The sequence below is a fragment of the Halichoerus grypus genome, chromosome 7, assembly GCF_964656455.1.
Source record: "Halichoerus grypus chromosome 7, mHalGry1.hap1.1, whole genome shotgun sequence".
Classification (NCBI taxonomy): Eukaryota; Metazoa; Chordata; class Mammalia; order Carnivora; family Phocidae; genus Halichoerus; species Halichoerus grypus.
The window spans coordinates 99,026,043-99,038,930 of record NC_135718.1 but is presented as its reverse complement, the minus strand read 5'-3'; positions in this window follow the sequence as shown (position 1 = coordinate 99,038,930).

The following is a 12,888-nucleotide window of genomic DNA, read 5'->3' as shown; positions in this document are numbered from 1 at the left end:
TGGGTGTTGAATTTTATCACATGTGTTTTCTTTAGCTATTGAGATGATCATTATTTGACTTCTTTTTTGCCTATTAATACAATGAATTACATCATTACTTTTTAACTATTATAGCCGTTGCACTCCTGAACTAAACTCCATTTTTCATGATGTATTACCTTTTTAAGTATGTTTTTAAATTTGAATTGCCAAAAAATTCTTAAGGACTTTTCCATCTATGTTATGAAGGATATTGATCTGTAGCTTTCTTTCTCAGGGTATTTTTCTGGTTTTGGTCTTAGGGCAATATTGGTCTCTTAAAATGAGTTGAGTTTTTCTCCCTCTTCTATTTTCTATAACAGTTTGTGTTAAATTGACATTATTTATTCAATAAATGTTTGGTAGGACTAAACCATGAAATCATTTGGACCTGGAATTTTCTTTTGGGGAAGATTTTTCATTATAAATTCAATTCCCTTCATAGGTAAAAAGCCATTCCTGTTACATTTTTTGTTCTTGAGCTAGCTAGAGTAGTTTGCTTTTTTCAAGATATTTTTTTCAACTTTATCTAAGTTACTGAATTTACTGGCATAGAGCTGTTTGTACGTCCTTATTTATTTAACCTCTTAATGTCTGTAGGAGCTATGATGATATTTCCTCTCTTAAGGTTGATATTGTCAGTTTGTATCTTTCTTTGTCTCCTTTGGCTAGAGATTTATCAGTTTTATTGATTTTATTTTTATCTATTTTTTCTATTTTCTATTTTCCATTATTTTCTGTTATTATTTCATTCCTTCTACTTACTTTTGGTTTAATTTGCATTGTTTTAATCATAAAATAATCAATAAGCAAAAACCAAATATGACTCCAAGACACACTAAAATTCTCTCTTTTTCAGGTATCAAAGTAAAAAAGTTTCAGTTTGAATAAAGAAGAGTAGAGACTCTTCCAATTTCTAAGGACTACTAGCAGCTCCATTAAATCAAATAAGTCACTATTTGCCTTTCTATAAACAACAATTGCTAGAGAAGCATTGTCACTGGCACAAGGGGGTAAGTAAAACAATTTATTTTACTTTCTCATGTCAGTTTCTATACTAAATATTCCCAGTATATCTCATAAAAGTATTTTGCTTTTCTCAACTTAGAAAAAAAGGAAGTGGGCGCCTGGGTGGCTCAGATGGTTAAGCGTCTGCCTTCAGCTCAGGTCATGGTCCCAGGGTCCTAGGATCAAGTCCCGCATCGGGCTCCCTGCTCAGCGGGGAGCCTGCTTCTCCCTCTGCCTCTCTCTCTCTCTCTGTCTCTTATGAATAAATAAATAAAATCTTAAAAAAAAAAAAAAAAGAAAGTCAGGGAATGATCTTTATCACTCACCTCCTGAGACCATCTTGACAAAAACTGATGAACAATTGTGAAGTGCCCTGTGAATACAGCGGCAAAGTGTAATTGCCAATATGCTAATTAAGAATTCATCAAGAGTGTCAACATATCGACATTGAGAGTCTCCAATTTACCCAAGGATGATTATGCTTCATAACTGAGCTGTTATCACTGTCACCTAAAGCAACAAATGTTTATAGAATGTCTGCTTATGCAGGACACTTAGCTAGCCAAGAGGTCCCTGCTCTGAAAGAGTTTATATTTTCATTAGGTGTCCAAGGCATACATAAAGAGATAAGCGGTCCAGGTTGTACAAAGCTAAGTGCCAAATGAGTGGTGCAGAACCTTAGAAATTCAAAGGGTCACAGAATATAAAGGCTGTGATCTAAGATGAGGGCTTTAGGGAAAATTTCACAGCATAGATGAAATTTATTGGTACTTTAAAGGAAAAGTCCATCTGAAACAGGAAAAAAAGAAAGAAAGAAATCCATTTACAGGGATCAGAATAAGCAAATATGTAGAGGAAAGAGGGCTTATAATGTACTTTTGAAATAAGCAGAACAGTTACCGACTGAGCCCCTAGAATAGTCACACATTGTGAAATAGAGTAGGGGAAAATAGTTGGAGAGAAATCACCAATCCCCCAATGTGTGTTTTATGTGAAAAGATTTGCATGTGCTTTGCACATAATTTTTGGGCCCATGATGCTTTTGCCAGGGTTCCGGGATCATTACACTAATACTGCAGCAGAAAAATCTGAGGCTCAGGGAGTAGGGAGTCAAAGGACTTGCCTAAATTCAGAGTCAAGACAGCAATTCTAGTCTTTCAACCTAATTCCACACCACAGATTGGCAAGGACTTGGGAAAACAACTTAAGGGATTTGGGTTTTATTGTGTGAGCAATGCAGGTACACTGGTGGTTTGACCACATTGGAGAATATGCACAGTGAAGAGTTCCAGGAGGACAAATCAGATGGAATTTTATAAGATGAATTGCAGAGGGGAAACAGAGACAGGGAGGAGGAATGCGCGACAGCCCCAGTATAAGGCACTTACGGTCCAGTGGAAGCTGTGGGAATGGAAAGGAAAAGGTGTAAAACACTTTTCCAAATGTCTTGGTTTCAACACATTTTTGAAAAATTAAAACTTTATCAATCTTAAATAAAAGGAAAAGGAGGGAGGATTTTGTATGTGTGGATACAGCGATAGTCTGATTGGGGAAGAAATATATTTAATTTGGGGTAAGTTGAATTTGAGGAGCAGGTGAGGCATCCAGGCAGAGAGGTGGAGCAGGGCACAGGAATCAATACAGTGCTGAAATGTACAAGTAACCCTGAATGGAATGTATAAATAGAGGTCAAGGTCAAGTAAGACTCTTTGAGGAATTCTCTTACCTTAGCTGATTCTTTCTAAAGGATTGATTTTGCCTTTACATGCTCCATATAATTGAAGAGAAGTCAAGTATAATGCTCCTGGGAAGGTGATGAAAACTTTTGGAAAATCAGACCTATGAAGGAAGATTTCACAAAAGCTGTAGAAGCAGCCAACATTATTAAATATTTTACTATGAGGAGCTCATATTTGTTGAGTGCTTACAATGTACTGGATGCTTTTCCTATCCAGCATCACGTGGCAACACTGACAAACTGGGTAGAAATCATATGGTGGAGGAATCTTGTGACCAAATCACAGAGCTGAAATGACCCGGAGACCAGGCTAAACATTCCTTTTTGAGATGAGGAAACTTGGACCCAGGAAGGTTAATGGAATTACTTCCTGAAGAGTTAGAAGTAGCGAGAGTATATTCTAGTTATTTTGATTTAATCACACTCCTGTTCAAAGCCATAAAAGAGGACTGTGCCCTCTACACACCTGTGCACCAGGCGTGTGAGTATATTTTGGAATTGCATTTAATAAGAATAAAAGGACAGGCGACCTGTTAGTTGAGGTTCAGTCTTTGGCCCTACATCTACTCTTTGGAGTGACTAGAATATCACCAAGCATACGGTTTCTTCTGGTACCTTGCATGCAACCACAGTGGTCAAATATTCCTGCTTTTCTAAACAATGAGCAATTTTCTCCAGAGCCCCCATAGGTCAGAACCACATAGCCTATTTTGAGCTATTTACACGACTTAAGCTTCTTTTTCCTTCCAGATTAACATTTCCCAGACTGATTTCAGCCCTGAAGAAAATCTTTATTTTTGGAAAGTTCTAAAGAATATCTGTTCAGCTATTTTTGAGTTTTCAGAGTGAGGAAAATCAATGTTTTATTGCTGCTAAAGGAAAAAAAAAAAAGGTTTAAGTACTTTGATGCTTTGGATACCCAGATAATTAAAAACTCTTCTCATTGAAAGTTCTGAGCATCGTTGTAGTTCTCAGCAAAAAACAGCCCCTATGCAGAATTTGACAATAGTGGTCCTGTTTTGGTTTTCTCTTGCCGTGTAGCCAATTACCGCAAACTTTGCAGCTGAGGCAACAGGCATTTACTATCTCCCAGTTTCCGTGGGTGAGGAGTTTGGGTACAGCTCAACTGGATCCTCTGCTCAGGTTTCACACACTGTTAGCAAGGTGTCAGCCGGGGCTGGGGCTGTGTTCTGGAGGTCCTTTTCCTCATTCTTTCAGGCGGCCGGCAGAACTTACTCCCACATGATTATGTGATAAGGCCCATGTTTTCTTGCTGGCTATCAGCCAGGGACCACTCTCAGCCACTGGAGACCCCTGCCCTTGTCTAGAAGCAGCTTACAACATGGCTCTTTGCTGTCTTCCCTCAAAGCTGGCCAGAGAATACACCGTTGCTTTAAATCCGCTTTTAATCACTAAATGGATCAGCCCCTTCCAGGATCAGATCAACTCATTTGCAACATTTGTAACCACTGCAAGATCCCTTTGCCATATAATATGATATCATCAGGAGAGTGATACCTCATATTCACAGGTTCCCACCACACAAAACGGGAGGGGATTATACAAGGATAAGGGACAGTGGGCACCGTCTTAGAATCCTGCCTACCACAGATCTTAAAGTTGCTTCAAATGAATAAGAAAACTGTCATTATATATTAGTCTATCAAGTCCTCTATCAAAATATTAGAGTCAGCTTTGATTATATAGCTGAAGCAAACCACAAACATGTCACACCTCACATCTCCCCTCTTTGTGCTGCTATAAAGAATAGAAAGCACATTTGAGAGCTTCTTCACCTTTTCCAGACCTGTCATCCTTCCCTCAGTTTGGGCATCATCTAATTCCTGTTGACCCAGTCTTTTTTGCAGTAAGAGAAGCACCTAAGAACAGAATTTGCAAGGAGTTAAGTGACTTCCATGTTATGTTTCCACGAGTATTTGCTTTTTAAAGAGGAGCACATAGCCACAGCCATATTGTACTCAAAGTAAGTAATTCTCTATGATAGAATGTCACCTTCACCACACCAGGAAGGGAGAGGGCAAGGAGAAGGAGTCTGTCCTGCATCCCTTAAAATGCTACTAGACTCATCTCAGGGTAAGCAGAGATACTGAGCTCTGATGACTGTGGGCATCCCCTCTAAACAGGAAGGAAACTCAAAGCCCATACCACCTACCCACCCACACCTAAGTCTCACACCACCTTCTGTGGAGGGTAAAGGATGGGGTGGGTCAAGGAGATGGTTAAACTACACTCCCAGAGAGTGGAGTTTTCTCATAATTGTACACATTGGACTTTTCTGGAGTAATATTGGCTTTATTCTTTTAAAAACACATTAAAACACTTTTTCTTGGGTTCAACTCTCCATGTCTCCACTAGCATACGTCATGATAAGATCCAGAAGGGCCAGACTTGGAGTGTGGGCATGACTTGCTCTAGTGTGTTCCTAGGTTAAAAAGCCAAAGGATCCACTCAGCCCTGTATAGTCCAGCCTGGCTCACCTGGGCTCCATATAAGGGCTTTGGCACATAAATCCTTATAGAAATAGACAGTGTTAGGATCTGCCTGGAGTAAATTTTCTGTATTGCTTCCCATCAAGTATGCATCAGAGTTATCTGACAGAGGTCTCAATGTTTTGTAAAGTGGGTATCTTCCTAACTCTCATTTTATCAGGGACATGACTAAGGCTGGCTCATTTTCTAAATCTTACTTCAGGGAAGAACATTTAATGCATGTCCTGAATGGGATGCACTATTCACAACTTGACTTATCTTGAAAAATATCAGGTGTGTCTGTATGACTATTAGGCCTTTCCTAGGTGGGATTGGAGTTTGACTTTCAGACCCATCTCACCCAGAGGAACTTGTTTCTGAAGAAATCAATGGGCAAGGTTTCTGACCATTTTTTGTGAGTCTGTGTATGGCTGAGGTATTATTCTATCAGGAACCAACCCTTCTAAATGCCCCCCTTCAAGATGCCAAAGTTTTTTTTTTCTCTGCCCCTGGTGACAAATTATGAGTAGAGAGTTTCTATCTACCACTTTCTATTTTGGGTAGCTCCCTACCTTTAGGTTGGGAGTTGCATTTTTGATGGGGTGCAGGTGAAAGCTTGCATTCCTGCTGCCTCTGCCAGTTCTGATGTTTGGCAGGAGTCTTTGAAGTACAACATATTCTACTTGTTTTGGTTAGACTCCATAAACTTAGATTTGAACATCCACTGTACATTACAGTTTGGGGAGGTACAGAGATCAATAAATTACACATCTCTGTCCCAAGTAGATTTTTCCTTTTAGAGCCGAGTAAATGCTGTGCTTTTATAGGGAAAGAGAAGAACCTTCTGCCCCTCAGGGCCCATCTCTTTTAATTCACTATTTGAATCAAGAATTCTGATTTCCATTTTACAGAGAAAACGACTGAGGCATGAGGGTCCAACAGCATTTTCTCATGAGTCAGCAATGACACTTAGCACTGAGTTAATGATTTGTCTATCTCAGTAAGTTATGAGCTTTTGTAGTTAAAAATTGTTTTTCACTCATTCAGTGTTCCCCCTCAGCTGGAACACTAATAGGAATGTAAAAGGGTATTTAACGTTAGCTGTTGTTATCATTGTTGTTGCCTTTAAACATTTCCACACTCATTGTTTATGTGACTCTCAACCCTGAGGAGTTTGGATGGTTCTATCAGAAGCACTGGATAACCTTCCAGTAACATGTTTAAATAAGAGGAGACCTCAATTATGCCAGGGGGTCTTTTCAATCTCTCACCCCAGGCTCAAGCACCATATACAGTTTACCCTTGAATGATAAGGGTTTGAACTGTGTGGGTCCATTTACACATGGGTTTTTTTAATAAACATAGCACAGAACTGTGAACATATTTTCTTTTCCTTATGATTTTTTAATAACATTTTCTTTTATCTAGCTTACTTTATTGTAAGAATATGGATATAATCCACATAACATGCACAATATGTGTTAATCAACTGTCTGTGTTATTGGTAAGGCTTCCGGTTAACAGTAAGTAGGCTATCACTGATATGAGGAATTCTTAATCTCAGGAAACAAACTGAGGGTTGCTGGAGTGGGGGGTGGGGTGGGAGGGATGGGGTGGCTGGGTGATAGACATTGGAGAGGGTATGTGCTATAGTAAGCACTGTGAAGTGTGCAAGACTGTTGAATCACAGATCTGTACCTCTGAAACAAATAATACAATATATGTTAAAAAAAAAAAGAGGAAGAAGAAGAAGATAGCAGGAGTGGAAGAATGAAGGGGGGGAATCGGAGGGGGAGATGAACCATGAGAGACTATGGACTCTGAAAAACAAACTGAGGGTTCTAGAGGGGAGGGGTGGGAGGATGGGTTAGCCTGGTGATGGGTATTAAAGAGGGCACTTTCTGCATGGAGCACTGGGTGTTATGCACAAACAATGAATCATGGAACACTACATCAAAAACTAATGATGTAATGTATGGTGATTAACATAACAATAAAAAATTAAAAAGAAACAGTAAGTAGGCTATGAGTAGTTAAGTTTGGGGGGAGTCAAAAATTAGAAGCAGATTTTCAGCTGCGTGTGGGGTTGGCATGCCTAACCACCATGTTGTTTAAGGGTCACCCGTACATGGTCAAGATCCTCAACTCTGCCCTGGATAAATTCTGTACCACAGTGTGGCAGCACTGACAGAAGGCTGGCTTGGATCCATTTTCCCTTTGCCCAACATCTACTCCCCCTCACTTCCCTCTATTGAATGGAGTTCTGTGAAAAGCCCTGGGGTGTTTCAGGTGTGGTCATTCCTCCAAGACAAGATTTCTGTGATGCCACCTACTTTACCCCCATTCTTTCTTCCCGACCCCTAATTTAATATAACTTAAATCTTTTGAGAATATTCACTGCACTTCAACATTCCTTGTTTGTTTTTTTTTTTTTTTTTTTTTTTAAAGATTTTATTTATTTATTTGACAGAGAGAGACATAGCGAGAGAGGGAACACAAGCAGGGGGAGTGGGAGAGGGAGGAGCAGGCTTCCTGCTGAGCAGAGAGCCTGATGCGGGGCTCGATCCCAGGACCCTGGGATCATGACCTGAGCCGAAGGCAGACGCTTAATGACTGAGCCACCCAGGCGCCCTCCTTGTTTTTTTGTTTTTGTATTTTCCCAAAGACAAATGAAAGGAACAGTGTATCTATCCTAATGTTTTCTTAACAAAATAGGTTAATTTCTAATTCTAGGGAATTGCCTCTTTCTACCTCTTCACTGCACACACATTCACCATCCCTGAGGGATTCTGGGAGATTTCCCCCAGGGTTTCTGAGCACATTCAGTCTAACTCAGTGAATGTTCATTAAATGCTCACTAAATACCAGACTCAGGGTTAGACTCTGGGAATGCAAGGATGAATTAGATGTCGTATCTGCCCTTGAGACGCTCACAGTCTAGCTGGGGAAGCAGAACAGCATATGCAGTCTGCTATGCAAGAACATCTCAAAGCAGAGTTACGGAAGAGCCATGTGTGTAGGCAATATCAGGCTGGAGGACTTGGGGGGAGTGTGGAAACTGGGCGGCGGGGTGGTGGATATAAGTTTAGGACAAGCTTGTAAAGCGCCTTGAATGCCAAAATAAGTAGTGGGGATTTTGTCCTGCTGTTTATGGGTAAACCTCTGAAAGAAAAGGTAGGGTTTGTGTTATGGATGTGTTTCTTAAACATTGAGGTGAAATTCACATAATATAAAATTAACTATTTTAAAGTGCACAATCCAGGGGCATTTAGTGTATTCGCAATGTTGTACAACCACCATTTCTTTCTAGTTTCAAAACTTTTTCATCAGCCCGAAAGAATGCCCAGTATCTGTTAAGTGATCACTCTCTAGTCCCCTTCCACTAATCTGCTTTCTGTCTTTGTGGGTTTACCTATTCTGGATATTTACTTCATTCAAAAGGAATCATATAATTTGTGACCTTTGTATCTGACTTCTTTCCCTTAGTGTAATGCTTTCATTCTTGTATTATGTTTCAATACTTCATTCCTTTTTTATGGATGAATAATATTCTACTGCATGTATATACCATAATTTATCCATTCATCTCTTGATGGGCATTTGTTTTTTTCCCACCTTCTGGTTATTATTAATAATGCTGCTTTAAACATTTGTGCACAAGCTTTTGTGGGGACATATGTTTTCATTTCTCTAGAGTACATACCCAGGAATGGGATTCCTGAGTCACATGGTAATTCCATGCTTAACTTTTTGAGGAACTGCCAAACTATTTTCCACAATGACTGCATCATTTTACATTCCTGCCAGCAAAGTATGTTATCTTACTTCTCCTGATTATTGCCAACCCGTGTTATTTTCTCTTTCTTTATTATAATTGTCCCAGCAGGTGTGAGGTGGTATCTTATTGTGGTTTTGATTTGCATTCCCTTAATGATCAATGCTGTTGACATCTTTTCGTGTGCTTCTTATTCCTCTGTAGATCTTCTTGGGAAAAATGTCTATTCAAGTTGTTTGCCCATTATCTGGTTCTATAAAGAGTTTTGTTGAGACATAATTTACACACAATTCACTTACTTAAATTTTATAATTCAGTGGGTTAATGTATTGACAGAGTCGTGCAACCATCACCACAATCTAATTTTAGAATATTTTCATGACGCCAAAAAGAAATTATGCTCTTTAGTAGTCACACCTCATTCCATCCCCCTCCCAGGCCCTGGCAACCATTAAGGTGCTTTCTGTCTCTATCAATTTGCCTATTGTGAACATTTAAAAAATGGAATCATACAATATGTGGACTTTTGTGATTGGTTTCTTTCACTTAGCACATGTTTTCAAGGTTTGACCATGTTGTAGCATGACTGGTACTCATTCCTTTTTATTGTCAAATAACAATCCATTGTCTGGATATGCCACATATTATGTATCCATTCATCATTTGATGGACATCCAGGTTGCTTTCACCTTTTGGCTGTTGGGAATAGTGCTGCTATGAATGTGAGTATACATGTATTTGAGTACCTATTTTCAGTTCTTTTGAGTTAAACCTATAAGTAAAATTACCGAGTCATGTAGTAACTCCAGACTTAACTTTTTGAGAACCATAAAACTGTTTTCCAAAGTGGCTGCAACACTTTACATTCCCATTGGCAATGTGTGAGGGTTCCAATATCTACATATTTTTGCCAATACTTGCTACGGTTTTGTTGTAGTGATTCTAGACAGTGTAAAGTGGTATCTTTTATGAATTTGATTAGCATTTCCTTAATGGCTGATGATGTTAAGCATCTTTTCAAGAGCTTATTTTCCATAGGTATATGTTCTCTGGAGAAATGTCTATTCAGATCCATTGGCCATGTTTTCTTGGGTTATTTATCTTTTGTCATTGAGTCATAAGAATTCTTTATATATCCTGAATACAAGTCGCTTATCAGATGTATAATTTCCACATTTTTTTCCCATTCTGTGGGTGGTTGCTCATTTTCTTGAGGGTATCATTTGCAGTAAAATATTCTTATTTTTGATGAAGTCAAATTTATCTATATTTTCTTTTGTCACTTTTGCTTTTGCTATCACATAATGTATTTTTATATCATATTTAAGAAAGGTTTGCCCAACCTAAGGTCACAAAGATATATTGCTATGTTTCTTTTAAGAGTTTTTTAGTTTAGCTCTTACATTTAGGTCTATCATCAATTTGGGGTTAATTTTTAGTGTATTGTATTAGGAAGGAGTCCAACAATCCCCCCCCCTTTTTTGTATAAGTCTGATGTGTTTTGAGTCTATACTCTAGGGCAAAACTAATGATAATTTCAGTATTAGTTGGGCTGAGGTACAGAGAAGAGTATGAAGAGTTATAGGGGGCATCCAGGGTTGTAGAATTAAGCTTTGTGCTATCAGCACAGTGATTCAGGAACACACATGTGTCTCAAGCCAGGCCAATGAGATGTAATTTCAAGATTTGCTCGAACTATTGAGATAAAATACTGTTATTTTTTGTTGGGATTGCTGGCTGTATGGATGACTTAAGACTGAAGCTACCAGTCTCTTTAAGTAGATAGCCTACTGGAAAATGGGCCAATAAAATGGAACACAGAGCCAGGAGATGGGGAGAGAGACACTAACTTAAATCTAACCAAGCTTGAAAATCTATCCTTAGATTTTTTCAGTTATATGAGTGAATAAATTCTCATCTTTCCTTACATGGCTTTGTGTTAGATTTTTGTCACTTTTGTCACAGTTAAGTAAATGGAGAATGATGCACATCTGTACCTTTCCCTAAATGCCCACCAACAATCTACACTAGAAAAAGAATAATTTGTTATAGTTTCCTGATCATAATATGCACTGGAACCTTGATGCGGACTCTTCTTTCTACCAAGAATGCCTTTCCCCTTCTCTACTTCATTAATATTACCTATCCTTCAAAACTTAATGAAAGTCTCAGTTGACCCCCTAGAATTCTTGGCTGATATAGCTAGGCAAGTTTGGAGCTCCTCTGTGAGCTCTAGTGGAATCCATCTCATTTTATCTTAGTTTTCTTGTCCCTTAACTTCTGAAAAACTAATGGGCTGTGAATACATGTACTCATCTTTGTATTCCTAGTGCCTAGACCAGGGCCTGGTACATAGTAGGCAATTTGTAATGTTAGTTAAATAAATGGATAAGTGCAACAGATAACCCATACCCATTAAAGTTTTAAGATCTCACAATGCCCTAAATATGTGATTATTTTCTCAGTATCTATCTGGTCCCCACTTCCTTGTCCTGAAATATAAAACATTCTTATAGGAAGATATTTAAGGAGAAACACAAACTGATGTGATGGTTTAGCCAGTGTGGGATGCAGTTGCTTTCCTGCTTTCTGAACAATGTGATGATGACCAAGTACAACACCTCTATATTCTCTACTTAGTAGGTTTTGGTACATAATTTCTTTTTTTTCAGGTTGGCTTTTTTGAATGAGAAGGCCAATGAAAAAATGATCTCCTTAGGCTTGAGACACATTTAGCATTCTTGAGCTTGCTTTCCCATCAGACACTACCCCCATGTTTCTGGAGTTGCTGTATCATTTAATTCAGAGTAATCAAGCAGCTGGTATTATTTTATTTCCTTGTGAAACCTTCTCCATTCCAACCAATGTCCATGTAGTATGTATTATCTTAATATTACTAACTTTGATTTTAGTGTGTTTGTCTTAAGCACAATAAATGGCTGACCTATAAAATTTTTGACACAAAGGGCAGAGTGTTGGAGCCAGGCAAGTAGTCTCAGTTATTCCATCAGCCTGTTGTATGACTCGAATACCTCTGGCCCTCAGTTTCTTCACCTGAATGATGATGGGCCTGGATAGAAGAACACCTAAGACCCATTCCAGCTCTCAGACCCACAAAACACTCAGTATTTTTAGGATTCTCACTGACGTCATTTGTACTAGTGGACAGCAACAGAGGGACTATGGCCTTCTAGTTCTTTGTTCAGGTTTCCAGAATCAAAGTTAACGTTGTTAACTGCAGAGAAAACACTGACATTAAAAAAAATGAGGACTTTTTTAATTTAAGAGAGTTTGTCTTTACTTTTCTCCCGTTTGTTTTTATTTCTTTAAATAACATGTTATGACCATTTTGTGGAATCCAAATCATCTAACTGGCCCTGTAATCTGCCTTTTTTAAAATTTATTTTTATTTTTAATTTTTTTAGAAAATTTTATTTATTTATTTGAGAGAGAAGGAGATAGATAGCAAGAGAGAGAACAAGCAGGTGGAGAGGGAGAAGCAGGTTCTCCACTGGGCAAGGAACCCGATGCGGGACTCAATCCCAGGACCCTGGGATCATGATCCAAGCCGAGGGCAGACACTTAACTGACTGAGCCACCCAGGTGCCCTGCCTTATTTTTAAAAGGAAGACAATATGTACCTTTTGTCTAAAGAGACCCTTTATAGTTGGGTTGTACAGTCAGAGTAGGCCAAATGGTATACTAAAATACCCCCTAATTTCAATTTTAACACAATAAAAGTATATTTCTCACTTATGTCATCTCCATTGAAGGGTGGCAAGGCTGGGGTTTGGGGTGGGGGTGGGTAGAGAGGTGGGACAGACTGTTTCCATCATGTGGACCCACAACATTTTAGGACC